At 40.6% G+C, this 16,159-nt stretch overlaps 1 protein-coding gene across 1 annotated transcript in view; it reads right to left on the minus strand.

Annotated features, from left to right (window-relative positions):
- Positions 1–16,159, minus strand: part of MMP16 (matrix metallopeptidase 16) — a 645,160-nt gene that overhangs the window by 137,009 nt on the left and 491,992 nt on the right. The gene's annotated exons all lie outside the window — the stretch shown is intronic.

Consider the following 16,159-nt stretch of genomic DNA (forward strand, 5'->3'; position numbering starts at 1 on the left):
CTGTTTAAATGCACTGTTGGTACATTCCATGACCCTGCAGTTGTATAAGTTAATGCAACTTGTAAATACTGCCAGTCAGTCACAAGTCATACTTGTGTTGAGGTTTTTTTTTTTGGGGGGGGGAGAGGAAAACTCACTTGATAACACTCTTCTTCTTCAAGTAGAGGAAGCAGGTGCCAAGTTTCAATGACCAATGGAGCTTGCCTGAGGGAGATTTGTACCAGACTGGTTCCAGAGCCTGGGACACCCTCATAAATTGGTTGGGCACAGGGGTACTACACAGTGTTATCTGCTAGACAGGCATATATGAGAGGAAATAAACAGGTATAATGAGACATGGGAATGTGATATGAGTATTAGGAAAAGATAACATTACAGTGGCATATCCATTCAAGGTGTGTGTGTTGCATATACACTCCTTGTCAGCCAGTTTATCTGCATTAGGGCAGGGTGGGGGATGCAGATAACCTGTCTGACATCTTTCACTTTCCTTTCCTGCAAAGCTCTACATGCCACTGGCATGCCTTCAAATCACTTCTGCTCCAGTTTTTACCTGTGTAGTGCCTGTGCCTGCACTAGAACTTTCTGTATGAACCACCCCGCCCGTTATGACACAACTTCCTGCTTTGTGAACGATGGAGCACTTCAGAGTGAGAGAAAGTCCTGGTGCAGGTGCAGGCACAGGCAGCCTATGAGTGCCGCTGCCATTGCTTGAGCAAAGACTGGAATGGAGGTGATTTGAAGGTACAGACAGGAGAGGGTGCAGGGGGCACGGGGCACAGGGGGAGGGTGGTAGATGCATCCCCTGCGAAAAATTCCTAGATGCGTTGCTGTAACATTATTTACCAGTACAGTAGCATTTATTTATTTACTTACTTATTTAACAATTGTATTTTTTCATTTAAACTTATTTCTATACTGCTTTCCCTATCTAAAAATGTCATCCAAGGTGATTTTCAAAGCAGTAACATTCCTAATTTACATTATAAAATCAGAATAATAGCACATTCATTTCCATGGATGAATTTTATACCTGCTCCAAAGGTGTAAATGTACGTTTGTTCATTACGGAGCCTCTTTACTAAGCTGTGTAAGCAGTTAACATGGGAATTAGCACACACTGACAGCATGTTAGTTTGACAGCATGCACTAATTCTTTCAGTAATTTCCAAACATAGAGTGATGAGGAAATGAGTGGAGAATGGGCACCAAGTAGGTGGGAGCTGTGCCATATATTTATCATGTTATATTTACAATGTGTCCACTGTTAATTGGAGCTAATACAGCGCATTAAACACCACCTGAATAGGTGTAGTTAACTGCTTTCTGTTAATGGGCAATGTAGTTTACATGATAAAGAGATTTCCTCTGTGTTAACTTTATGAGAAGACCCTGGAACCATCCCTACATTTAGCAATTCCCACCTTAATTTTGGAAATGAATGGTAACTGCAAAACCTTATCCCACTTTACTAAACCTACCCTTACCTGTATTTTATAAAATATACATGCGTATTACAACTCCACCCCTGCTCTGCTCAAACTATACTCCTAAGAATACCTACGTTTGGTGCACTTTTAAGTACATGTGATCTTGACAGCACATGTTTTCAGCTGTGCTTTATTATAAGAGCCATTTTCTGCAATGTAAAACATTCTTTAAGCAAGGAAAATGCTTTATACAACTACACCCAATAGTCAAAAGAGTAGTCCTTGAACATGGAAGCTATCCCACTGGCAGCATAACTAAACCGCATAATTTATAATGTTTTAAAAAGCAGGCTTGGATTCTACTGTGGTAAAAAAATTTCTCCAGTACTCAATTTATGCAGCTTTTCTTTTGTATAATAGCAGATCCACAAATGAGTGTGTGGTTTGTCATAACAAAAACAAATGTGTACAGTAAAACATGACTGTAAAAAGTATGTACGTAGTCATAAGCCCCACCCAACCCCTCTTCAAGATTATTCCTCCACAGCAGTTAAATGTACAGGCAAAATAGCACTGAATATTTTTACCAACATACGCTTTTTTATTTATTTCAAACACATTTATATACCACAGTCCTGATAAGTCATTTTATACAGTTCACAAAATACCACACAAAGAATGGCATTTTAGAAAGGATGTACGGATCAGAATTAAGATGTCTAGGTCAGGACATCTCAATTTCTGCTAGAATTTTAGAACAGGATCTGCTGACATACAGCCTATTCTAAAAAGCATAGAGAAATGGATATTTATGCTCTAGCTACTACAGCAGGAGCATTCTTTTTAGAGCCAAACTTGTCTAAAATATCAACAGCACATAGGAGGAGATTCTGTCTATGGTGCCTGGAAAATCCATGTGGAAATCCATTTTCACCTAAGCGTATTTTATATACCACGCCTAAGATTTAGCCATGATATATAAAATACACTTAGTTGATATCTCAGTGCCTAAAACTACATGCATCCATTTATACCAACAAAAATGTGGTGTAAATACCTGAGTGTAGATTTATGAGGACCGGGCCATAGTCTATAACAATGTGCATGCATTTGGGAATGCCCACAAAATGCCCACTTCCCTACCCATAGTAATGCCCCTTTTTAATTGCACGCTTTAGAATTTAGGTGCAGTTCATTACAGCATACGCTTAGCAAGTTATACGCGTAAATTCTAATTATTGCCAATTAGTGCTCATTATTTCTTGTTAAGTGCTGTTCAAAATGCTGATTGGCTTGTCAAGCCAATTAGGTTATGCGCATTGTTATGGAATACGCTTAGATTCAGGCGTGGAATGCTAGGCACAATATCTAGAATCTGGCATTCCTCCCGGAATGTTCTGGAATGCCAACATACAAACTTATGTAGTGGAACAAACGTTTATGTTGCTTGTTTTAGAAACATAAACATGTATTTTTCCTATGCTGTCACAGATTCCAATGTCCCTTGCTAGTTTCACATTCAGAGGGGTGGGTTAGGGGGACATCATCCATTGGAGGATTAAGGAGGTGTCCTCCCCTAATAACTTCACTGGATCACTGCTCAGTATGAACACGTTTCTGAATCCAAGATGTAGCAAATGTAAATCCGGATGTTGATACTTTTTGGACATATGCATTCCACTTCTGAAATGGAGAATACACGTTTAGTTTTTTTAGGCCTGCCCATACCACGCTTCCTTACCATAGTAATGTTTTGCAATTTTAGACATGCATATCCCGACTTTGTAGAATTGGGATTTATAAAGATCGCCCAAATTTGGGATCTGAGGTCTGTGCACAAACAAATTAACAAGCTGTTACAAATCAAGTATTGATGTTAACTGGCACTAATATTTATTTATTTAACACATTTATATCCCACATTTTCCAACTTAGATGCAGACTCAATGTGGCTTACACAATACTGGAGAGGCAGGCTCCGGTTTCATAAAATACAAATACACAATATAGTAATCAACTTGAAAGAAACATAACATAGAAGACCAATACGGTCCATAGTTTTTCTGTGTCGCAGGAAGTAGAAAGTTAATTTGGGTCAGGGAGATAGGCCTTCTTAAACAAGTTGGTTTTCAGTAATTTCCTGAAGTTGAGATGGCTATGAATAGATCTCAAGGTTTTGGGCAGAGCGTTCCACAGTTGTGTACTTATGTAGGAAAAAATGGATGCATAAGTTGATTTGTATCTAAGACCATTGCAGTCTGGATAATGCAAATTTAAGTTAAGTACGGGATAGGCTGGTACTGTTTCTGGGTGGTAGATTTATGAGATTTAACATATATCCAGGAACTTTGCCGTAAATAATCCTGTGGACCAGAGTGCAAACCTTGAAGGCAATACGTTCCTTGGTGGGAAGCCAGTGCAGTTTTTCGTGAAGGGGTTTGGCACTTTCAAATTTTGATTTTATAATATAGGACTTATACGTGGATCCTATGTGCTATTCTCTAGCACTGCATGCCTAAATAGTCTCATGTGCAACACAAAAAGGGGTTTGGTCAGGAAAGGGAAATGATATACTGCCTTTCTGTGGTATTGTGCGACTACATTCAAAGTGGTTTACATTTATACAGGTACTTATTTTGTATCTGGGGCAATGGAGGGATAAGTGACTTGCACACAATCACAAAAAGCTGCAGTGGGAATCAAACCCAGTTCCCCAGGATCAAAGTCTGCTGCACTAACCACGACACTACTCCTCCACTCCAGCCTGAGTAAGATATAAGAATATTGAAGTGTTTATGAAATTACTAGTAAAAGAGGCCCATTTCAGAGCAAATGAAATGGACGCTAACAAGGTGTTCGTCGCCAATACACCTCCCTCCCTGGCCAACCCCTTCGTTATTCTCCATTGCTCCGCCCCCAACATCATGACGTTTGACGTGAGGGCGGGGCCCGGAGCGATTTCCCACCCCCCTGCCTCCCTGCCTCCCTCCCTGCCAACCCCTTCGTTGTTCTGCCATTGCTCTGCCCTCAAGGGCGGGGCCCGGAGCGATTTCCCACCCCCCATGCCTCCCTGCCAACCCCTTCGTTGTTCTGCCATTGCTCCACCCCCAACGTCATGATGTTTGACGCAGGGCGGGGCCCGGAGCGATTTCCCACCCCCCCGCCTCCCTGCCTCCCTCCCTGCCAACCCCTTCGTTGTTCTGCCATTGCTCCGCCCTTGAGGGTAGGGCCCGGAGCAATTTTGGTGGCTTCACCACCACGAACCTTCGAACCTTTTTGAAGGAAGTCAGGGCTTGGCTTCACTGACGTCAGTGTCCTCAGAACGTTGAGGGTGAGTTTTATTATAGTAGATTATATTGATTAATTAAAAGTGTCTATATTTATGAAGGGTTTTTATGCCGATGATTGGACTCGAGCCCATTTTTAGACCAAGACAATTTATATTAGGTCTGGGCACACTGAAGCTTTTTTCTCCTTGTCTTCACTTTTTATTAGAAGACTGGTGATCAGTAGGTACATCACACTGAGTTATGAGGTGTGAGAATTTTCCTTTATAAGTTCTTAAAGAAATCAATACATGGCTAAATACTTTAGAACAGAATCTGTGTTTTTAAATGGAATTTAATAAGTGCATATCTTTTTTAGACATATGTATAATTTGTGATGAAGGGAAATTTTTGACAGAAAACCAACAGATGCTAACAAGTTTTTAGATTACAGAAGCTGCCATAACAAACCACTGAGGAGAATATTCCATACAGTCGATTCTGCAGAATTAAGAGACTTTGTTTGGATGCAGTCACTTTTAAAAATAGATCTCTGTGAATGTTTCTGTGAAAAGGGATATCCAGCCAACTGTGCTGACAAGTGTTATATGAAAGCTGAACATATAGACAGAGCCAAGCTAGTTAACACAGTTCCAGGAGATAAGAAGAAGAGTGTAGATTTTGTATTACCTTTAAACACCTATCTAAAGAGATCATTAAGATCCTGAGCACCCACTGGAATGTGATACAATACCAAGACCACTTTAGTGACAAACAGCTAATCTTAGCCCACAAGAGAGGTAACAATCTTAGAGATCTTTTGGTACCAACTGCATGTCCAGAAGTAAAGTGTGACATGATCAACTTATACGCACATAAGCACCGCCACACTGGGAAAAGACCAAAGGTCCATCAAGCCCAGCACTCTGTCTCCGACAGCTGCCAATCCAGGCCCCAAGAAACTGGCAAAAATCCAAAATTTAAAAACGATCAATGGACTTTTCCTTCAGGAATCTATCCAGACCCCCTTTAAACTCAGCAAGGCCAGCTGCCGTCACTACCTTCTCCGGCAATGAGTTCCAGAGTCTCACTACGCGCTGAGTAAAGAAAAACTTTCTCCGATTTGTTTTAAACCTACCATATTCTAATTTCATCTTGTGTCCTCTGGTTCTATTATTGTTAGAAAGTGTAAACAAACGCTTCACTTATGACAAGGACATTTCAGATGTGGAGACTGTTCAGTCTGCAGATATGAATTAAGACATTTTTTCTAATTGTAAAAACAATGCTATTGTGTACACAAGCATATGCCCATACAAGCTAGTGTTCATTGGAAAAAAAACAAAACACAATTTAGTAAAAGACTAATTGAGCATAAGAGTGTCATCAATAGGAAAGCCAAACTACTCAATATAATTCCCAACTGCCTCTCTGGTAGAAATTACTGCAATAAAATACAAACCAGAGTACTAACTTAAAGAGAACTATAAGGAAACTGACTTCGAAGGATATAAGCCAAATGTCTAAAATATGGATCTTTGAGAAAAGCATTTTTGTAAGTAAAAAACGGAGCAGCACCCAAACATAATATCTGCTTCCAAGGGTGGACAAGTTTCTCAATCATCGAGCGTCTCCAACATTTTTTAAAATATAGTGTGAGCAAACAAAACCATTGCTACCAAAATCGTCATGATAAAGACATCACCTAAATATTTTTTTAAACAAACAATGCTAGCTTCAAAGTCTATCCACTCGTATTCTCAATAAACCTTGTTCTCAATAATCACGGGGATATAACCCCTCTAACATTTATCACTCGCGTCCTATCACAAGTTCTAGAAGTATGTTTCAAAAATAGATTCTCCACTATTCTTGAAAGTCAGCCTTCAGCTGTACTTAAACTATTATTTTTATGTACGTATATAAAATGATGTCAAAGTTGTTTCTGTATACTAATGTATATCAATTATACACCTCTCTATATACATTCATAAGCATGTGCATAATTTGTATAATATTTCCGGATAGCCAGCTAAGAACCATTTAACTGGCCAAGTGCTGTTCCTGGCTGTTTAAATGGTTTTGAATATGGGGGGGGGGGGGGGGTATTTAAATGGTTTTGAATATGGGGGGGGGGGTATATGTTTTTGGTTTTAGCTAACCGAAAATGTCTATGACAGATGGTGGCATAGATATTATATTGCTGAGATTAGAGCAAAGACTGATTTTTAAGTTTAATACCATTTTGTATTTTTGTTACATTTGTACCCCGCGCTTTCCCACTCATGGCAGGCTCAATGAGGCTTACATATTGTATACAGGTACTCATTTGTACCTGGGGCAATGGAGGGTTAAGTGACTTGCCCAGAGTCACAAGGAGCTGTCTGTGCCTGAAGTGGGAATCAAACTCAGTTCCTCAGTTCCCCAGGACCAAAGTCCACCACCCTAACCACTAGGCCACTCCTCCACTCCATCAACCTTTGAGGACTTAATCAGGAACTTGATTTGTCTGTTTTTCTATAATACATAATTTTATTATTTGGTAATTTGGACTATGTCCTGTTCAAAATTACAAAATGAATAGAAGCAAATCTTCACTGTCCAGCCATAAGATCTCATCCAGGACATGTGCTTGAAGTTGGGCCAGCCATACCCCAGGTCTACCAAGAATACACACTCACTGTTCCAGAAATACACCAATACATTCTTTTCTGAACTCTCATCCCCCGTAATTTTATCACACTTAAACCTTCACTCACAGAAAATGTTATACCGAATGTTCTTTTGCTAAGGTTCTATTACCCTATTAATTTCCCGTTGTCTCTTTCCATTGTTCTTTTCCTTGTCCTATTCCCTAACGATACCTTGACTCTGTCTTCGCTTAACTTCTCACAATGTAATCCATAACTGATTTGTAACAAATCGTATTTCCATTATCGACACTGAGCCCGCAAATAGGTGGGAAAATGTGGGATACTAATGCAATAAAATAAATAAATAAATAAATATGCCGACATCTTGTCTAAGCAACGGAAAGAGACTGTTCCTCATCGGACTTATGACTGCCCTAGTGAACTGCTTTCTGGGAAAATACCACCCTGAAGCAGAGTTTATCCACTCTCATGTCCTGAGACTGAAGCCATGTCCTCCTATATCAAAGACAACTTGCAATGGGGATTCATATGTCCCTTCAAGTCTCCAGCTATAGCTAGATTCTTATTTGTAGGCAAGAAGAATGGGGGGGGGGGGGGGGGGGGGGGAGGCTACACCCATGTATTGAATACCAGGGCATAAACACTATTACTATGAAAATAAATACCTTCTGCCACTCATTTCTGAATTATTCGACTGATTTCAGGTAGCTTTTATCTTCACCAAACTACATCTGCAAGGCACATATCCATATCAGGAAGCAGGATGAGTGGAAAACTGCTTTCAACACAAGGGATGGGCACTACGAGTATCTTGTCATGCCCTTTGATCTCATAAATTTTCCTGCTGTATTCCAGAATTTCATCAATTACATCTTTTGAGATCTGTTGTAGAAGTGTGTACTCGTTTATCTGGATGACATCCTGATTTTTTCCTAAGCCCTGGAACAGCATAGATGGCATATCAAGTTGGCGTTTCACCATCTATTGTGCTCCAAACTGCTGTTCCTGGGATACATCATCTTGAACCAGGGGCTGCAAATGGACCCAGCCAAACTGTCTGTTATTCTCGATTGGCCCTAGCCTGTGGGGTACCGCACCTTTCAGAGGTTCCTGGGCTTCACCAATTATTATCACCAATTCATCTTGGTTTATTCTACCATTGCAGCACCCTTGACTACCCTTACCCGGAAGGAGGCAAACCCCAGGATTTGTTCACTAGAAGCCATAACTGCATTCAACTATCTTAAGCAGGCCTTTACAGCTGCCCCAATCCTTCAGCATCCTGATCCTGAGAAAAGATTCTACATTGAAGTTGACACTTTGGCATTCGGGATTGCCGCCATCATATCCCATCCTCATTCCAGTGGGAAACTGCTTCCTTGTGTCTTTTTCTTGTGGAAATTTACTCTGGCTGAGAGAAGCTATACTGTCAGTTGGCACTGGAAGAATAGCATCGCTGACGGTCTGCAAACTCCAAGATGGAAAACAAAAAGAGCAGATCTGCTCTTTTTGTTTTCCAGAATAGCATCGCTTACTGGAGGGGACCAAGTTCCCCTTCATCGTGCTGACTGACCACAAAAATCTGTTTTATCTCCAAGAGGCCCGCCAGCTTAATCCTCAACAATCCCAGTGGTTCTTATTCTTTACACATTTTGATTACCAACTATGTTTTCGTCCAACAGAGAAGAGTGCTAAAGCATGTGCCTTATCACAATCTATGGAAACAGACAAGGAGCAGCCTAAATTTGTTGATGGTATTCTGAAACATTCTTATTTATTTATATACATTTAGGCAGTAACAGTCAGTGGACATCTGCATCCTAACTGCCACCGTCATACCAGTACCACCAGGGAAGACTTTCGTCCCTAGACAACTGCGGGAAAAAGTCCTCAAGTGAAGTCATGATTCAAAAACAGCTGGTAACCCTGGAATACGAGGTACAATGGAGCTAATCTTCCACACTTACTGGTGGCCCTCTCTCAGGAAAGAAGTAAAGGATTTTTTCTCAGCTTGTCCTGTGTGTGCTCATCATAAATCTTCAAATGCCTACTCTTGGAGTCTCCTGCAACCTCTGCCTGTCCCAAAAAAACCTTAGACAAAATTGCCATGGACTTTATTATAGATCTTCCTCGCTCTAAGGGTCAATTGTAATTTGGGTGGTAGTGGACCGATTCTCAAAAATGACCCTCTTCGTGCCTCTTGCTGGATTACCTCAACTCTTTCTCAAAGAAATCTTCCAGTAGCCCGGCCTGCCCTAATCCATTTGTATCAGACTGCGGAGTGCAATTCACCTCCAAATTTTGGTGAAATCTTAATCGCTCCCTTCAAGTGAAACTGGATTTCCTTAAGGCTATCATCCCCAGCCCAAAAGTCAAACAGAAAGAACCAAAGTCTGAAGGCCTTTTTATGATCCTATCAGGCTTATTTTCGAAAGAGAAGGGCGCCCATCTTCCGACACAAATTGGGAGATGGGCGTCCTTCTCTCAGGGTCGCCCAAATCGGTATAATCAAAAGCAGATTTTGGGCGTCCTCAACTGTTTCCTGTTGCGGGGACGACCAAAGTTCACGGGGGTGTGTCGGCACTGTAGCGAAGGCGGGTCTGGGGCTTGATTAGGAGATGGGTGTCCTCGGCCTATAATGGAAAAAAGAAGGGTGTCCCTGATGAGCACTTGGCCGACTTTACTTGGTCCATTGTTTTCTTGCGACCAAACCATGAAAAGGTGCCTGAACTGACCAGATGACCACTAGAGGGAATCGGGGATGACCTCCCCTTACTCTCCCAATGGTCACCAACCCCCTCCCACCTTTAACAAAAACTTATTTTTTTTTTGCCAGCCTCTATGTCAGCCTGAAATGTCATACCTAGCTCCATGACAGCAGTATGCAGGTCCCTGGAGCAGTTTTAGTGGGTGCAGTGCACTTCAGCCAGGTGGACCCAGCCCCATCCCCCCCCCCACCTGTTATACTTGTAGTGGTAAATGTGAGCTCTCCAAAACCCACCCGAAACCCACTGTACCCACATGTAGGTGCCCCCCTTCACCCCTTAGGGCTATGGTAGTGGTGTACAGGTATGGGGAGTGGGTTTTTTGGGGGGGGGTTCAGCACCCAAGGTAAGGGAGCTATGTACCTGGGAGCAATTTATGGAGTCCACTGCAGTGCCCCCTAAGGGTGCCCAGTTGGTGTCCTGGCATGTCAGGGAGACCAGTGCATTATGAATTCTGGCTCCTCCCATGATCAAAGGGCAGTACAGGTCATTCAGAAGAATTACTTTTTTTTACAAACATGTGGGGTGGCTATGGGGGCTACGGTAGCCCCCACCATAGCATGTTTGTACATGGCTTATTTTGAATGGGAATATGTCTATCCATCAAGGTTTTCTTGTCATATAGTGTTGTGGAAGAGATTCATTGACGATGTACTTCTGATCTAGAAAGGTGGACAAAAGGATTTACAACAGTTCTTATTATCCCTTAACGCATGTGACCCGCACATCACCTATGAAACAGCAATTTCTACAGTACAGATTACTTATTTGGATATAATGATTATGGTGCAGTGGGGGAGGCTTCAAACTCAAGCACATCGTAAGCCCACAGACACTAATTTGATTCTCCACTACAGCAGTTTCCATGCAAGGTCTCAAAAAGAAGGTATCCCGTCAGGTAGGTTGAGAAAATTATGTCAATCTAAAGAACTATTTGACAAACATGCTACCGAGCTATACTACCGACTTAGACACCGGGGTTACCCTAAAACCGTATTAAAGAAGGCATACAAGAGAGCCAGGAATGCTCAAAGACAATGGCTACATCCCGAAGAGAGAATAATGACTGCATGGTATGCGTTTTACCCTTCTCGACACAAACTACACAGATTAAAGGGATCATCCGCAAACATTGGCCCATACTACAATTACATGAGATGCCAACAGATATTTGTTTTGCACACACCAGATCTAGAAATCTGGGTGAAATGCTGAAGAACAGAAGTGGACAATTGAGTGACCCTGATGAAGGGGTCACGATATATGTCAACATTGTGTATATTGTCGGTATGCATGGATCACCTCATCAGTAATGCATCCAATTACAGGGAGAGAATACACATTATGGAATAAAACCAACTGTGAATCAACACGGGTCGTATATGGTATTCAATGCCCCTGCAAATTGTGGTATCTCGGTCAAACTAAACGAAGGGTGAAAGATCGAATTGCTGAACACCTAAGTAATTTGCGATGTAGTAGAGAAGAAGCACCCTTGGTTACACACTGGCGTGGGGCGTCTCATGCAGAAGCGGACCTCCGGTTTGTAGTATTACATCAATTACCAGCTGACTTTAATGGTGACGTCATGACGGCGCTAATACGGAGGGAACAGCGGATGATTTACCAGTGGCGCACTGTGATCCCCTCATGGACTAAATAAGGAGATCGATTGGTGGACTGTGACACACCCCTAAGGAGTTTTAAAGGGATTGGCGGTTAGTTTGCATGCTGTTACTGCGCATGTACCGGCGTTTCCCAGCCGGTTGAGAGGAGGCGAGGCTGATTCATCACAGGTTAGCCACTAAGAATTTATACAATATACTATGAGTATAATATGGTTTTTGAGATAATAATAAAGAAGTAATTAATGGAGTATCCCCTTGTTTTCAAGTTCAAAAGAGTATAGATCATGAATGAATAATAGAATTTTCATATTTTAACTAGTTGTTTGGTGTCAATTCATTCCTAGTCCATTGGTTCCCCTGAGGACGCTTAGGGCAAAACGTGTATACATGTCGGGACCTGCCGATATGATGCCATCATAACATCAAGGACTATGAATACCTCCAAAAACTAGAAATACAGGTTAAAGAGATTCACAAATTTGGGGCTTACCCAGCAGGAGCGAAGTCATCAGTTCAAACAGTGAGATAAGTACCCCACTATGTGGTATAATTTTTATAACCAGTGATTGATTGGAAGGTGTTTTAACAGAAGTGAACAGTAGAAAAACACCACGGAAGGCGGTAGGGTGCTATGATGTTAAAAAGGGTAAAACCCTAAAATCTGGATGACCAGCCGATGCAAGAGGATATAGCCTAACACTGAGCACATTTAGCATAAAAAAATAAAAAAAATTGAGTATATACACTTGCACAATTTATATTTTGATTTTCTGAATGTTTGAATTTTGATTTTCTGAATGTTTGAATAAAAGTATGGGGGTTTAAATTGAGTATTTAGTTTATAATACCGAAAACCTGACCAATATAGACACCCCGGTGGAGAACGTACTATAATTAAAATTCAATGCAAAGAAATGCAAAGTGTTGCGCTTAGGGAGGAGAAATTCACAGGAGACATATGTGTTAGGCAGTGAGAGTCTGATATGTATAGACGGGGAAAGGGATCTTGGGGTGATAGTATCTGAGGATCTGAAGACGACAAAACAGTGTGACAAGGTGGTGACTGTAACTAGAAGATTGCTAGGCTGTATATAGAGAGGTGTGACCAGCAGAAGAAAGGAAGTGTTGATGCCCCTGTATAAGTCATTGGTGAGGCCCCACCTGGAGTATTGTGTTCAGTTTTGGAGGCCGTATCTTGCTAAGGATGTAAAAAGAATTGAAGTGGTGCAAAGAAAAGCTACGAGAATGGTATGGGATTTGCGTTACAAGACGTATGAGGAGAGACTTGCTGACCTGAACATGTATACCCTGGAGGAAAGGAGAAACAAGGGTGATATGATACAGACGTTCAAATATTTGAAAGGTATTAATCCGCAAACAAACCTTTTCCATAGATGGAAAGGCGGTAGAACTAGAGGACATGAAATGAGATTGAAGGGGGGCAGACTCAAGAAAAATGTCAAGAAGTATTTTTTCATGGAGAGAGTGGTGGATACTTGGAATGCCCTCCCACGGGAGGTGGTGGAGATGAAAACAGTAAAGGAATTCAAAAATGTGTGGGATAAACATAAACTAATCCTGTTCAGAAGGAAGGGATCCTCAGAAGCTTAGCGGAGATTGGGTGGCAGAGCCGGTAGTGGGAGGCGGGGCTAGTGGTTGGGAGGCGGGGTTAGTGCTGGGCAGACTTCTACGGTCTGTGCCCTGAAAATGGGAGATACAAATCAAGGTCAGGTATACACATAAAGTAGCACATATGAGTTTATCTTGTTGGGCAGACTGGATGGACCGTGCGGGTCTTTCTCTGCCGTCATCTACTATGTTACTATAAGTAAATGCTGAGCAGCGCAGTCCACTATTCAAAATAAAAGTAGTGGTTACCGAGTATCTGAAGTCTTTTCCTCTTTGCTCTTTTGATGACATAGAGATAAATTTACTTGTGAGTTGTGGATTTATTTTTAGTCTGTAGTTACATATTCTATATTTGGTGAGGGTTTATCTGTGTTCTACATGTGTGGAAGAGGACAGATATTTTCTGCTAGCACTGAATGCTTATGGAGGATCAATCTGTACTAATCTGGTTTGTTTAGTTTTCCAATAGGTGTATTGATGTTCTAGTGTGGCTTAGGTAGGCCCTTGTTGTGTGACTCCTGGAAATTAGTGACATTTGTAGGGTTTGGTACTACTTTAAAATATGTCTGATAGTGGATTTAGGATCTGAATTTAGATTACACCTTTCTCAGTAGTAACTCAAGGCAAGTTACATTCAGGTACAGTAGATATTTTCCTATTCCTGAAGGGCTTGCAGTCTAAGGGCCCTGTTTACTAAGGTGCACTAGTACTTTTACTGCATGCTAGAAATTAGCACACGCTAAACGCTAGAGACACCCATATATTCCTATGGGTGTCTCTAGCATTTAGCGTGCACTAAAAACACTAGCGCATTTATAGTGTGGCTTTGTAAACAGGGCCCTAAGTATATACCTGGGGCAATGGAGTGTTCAGTGACTTGTCCAAGAAATCAAGGAACTGATTGCTAGCCAAGATTTAAAGTACCTGCATATATTACCAGAATACTGCAAATAATATTCTGTTTAATATGTTGCTTCCTCCACTGTATAGTTGTGCTGTATTATTTTGCTGTACCTTATTTAGATTTGTTTTGGCACATAATTCCCTGTAGTGGTGTTCAGTGTGCATATTATCAGTAAGATAAATAATTGGGGGGGGGGGGGGGGGGGGGGCTAGCTCATTTCAGTGAAAAAGTATTCACTATCCAAAAGTCTTCACTGCTCCATTTTATGAGATAACCATAATGAATATATATGAGATGTGTATACTTCTACTACTTATTTTATTTATTTATTTATTTATTTATTTAGATTTATTTACTGCCTTTTTGAAGGAATTCACTCAAGGCAGTGTACAGTAAGAATAGATCAAACATGAGCAATAGGCAATTATAGAAGTAAAAATATTCAAATAACAATACAAAGTATATTATTTGAATATTACAATGTCAACACAATACGTAGTAGAACATTTTAATTGATAGTGAAGGGTAAAGCAAAGATGGAAAATATAGATAAGAGAGTAAGAAGAGTTAGAAAGTAAGGTGACTGATTTAAATAAAGTTGCACATGAGGTCAGAGGGATGGTTAAATATTATCTCAGCTAGGGGAGGAGTGGATAAACATTATCATTTCTATAGCACTACTAGATGTACATAGCGCTGTATATATATATGCATATATGCAAATGAATATGATAATGTGTCACAGCCCACATTTGGCCCCTCCCCCCATGGAACAGTGATACTATGCCTATGCCGACCCCTGAACTTCTCCTTCTCTTGCATTATGTATCACTTTCCATGGTTATCCAGCCAGCCTCAAGCTTATTCCTTTTTTTCTGCTGTCATTCTTCTTATCTTTTCCTTTATCTTCCTTTACTTGATCTCCTTCTCCCTCTGTAGCTGTCTGGCTTCTTCCATTTCTAGGCCTCCAGGCAGGTATTGCACCCTGGATAGAGCTCTGATAAGCCTCTTTCCAGAAATCTGCATCAAGAACACCCTGACCCTTTTTTTTTTTTTTGTTAGTTTTGTAACTTCATTTGTACTGGGGTTTTGATTGCTGCCAAGCTCCTGCTATCCTAGCTTGATATTTCTCAGAGGTATAGATTCCATTATCTGCACAATTTAATGCCTCTTAGAGTAAAGTGTATGGAGTTGTTTATCTTCGTTCTGTAATTTGAAATAACATTATTTTTAACCTAATACTGTACTAAGCAATTTACAGCAACACTATTTAAACTCATGAGTAAGTGCAGATAAGTGCTACGAAGAAACACAAATGTGTGCCCTTCTTAATAAAATTTAGTATATGTTTTACAAATATAGAAAGACAAAAATGTAATAAGGTTGATATACACATGGAGGTTTTGACATTCATGTACCAGAACTGCATTTTTTTTTTGAGCTAAATAAAAAGGGATCACAACCTACAAAGATTGCATGGTTGGGGGAATAAAATAATACCAGTCAAACTTTCAAAGACCTAATCAGAAGTGATTATTATAAATTATAGCTCAATATATCTGGTAGTGCTGTTCCACTTAATTTCCTGCTCACAATCAGTATTACTCATGCTTTTGATCTACTGTAGATTTTCTTATCCTAAGCAAAAAAATAAAGAAGCATGACATAAATGGTTTGTTAATGAGCTATACAAAATCTGCTTGCAAAAAAAAAAGGTAGAGAAGATTAGCTGTCATTGGTTAAAATGACTCAGCAGCAGAAAGGGAAACAGTAGTCTGCTTTGCATGTCAGCTGAACCAGATCAAAAGGATTATAGATGTTCTACATCAAGCAATATGAAAAAAAAAATTGACCATTGTAACTTTCAGCCCGTCTTCCTGTGC

The sequence above is a fragment of the Microcaecilia unicolor genome, chromosome 1, assembly GCF_901765095.1.
Source record: "Microcaecilia unicolor chromosome 1, aMicUni1.1, whole genome shotgun sequence".
NCBI classification, from domain to species: Eukaryota; Metazoa; Chordata; class Amphibia; order Gymnophiona; family Siphonopidae; genus Microcaecilia; species Microcaecilia unicolor.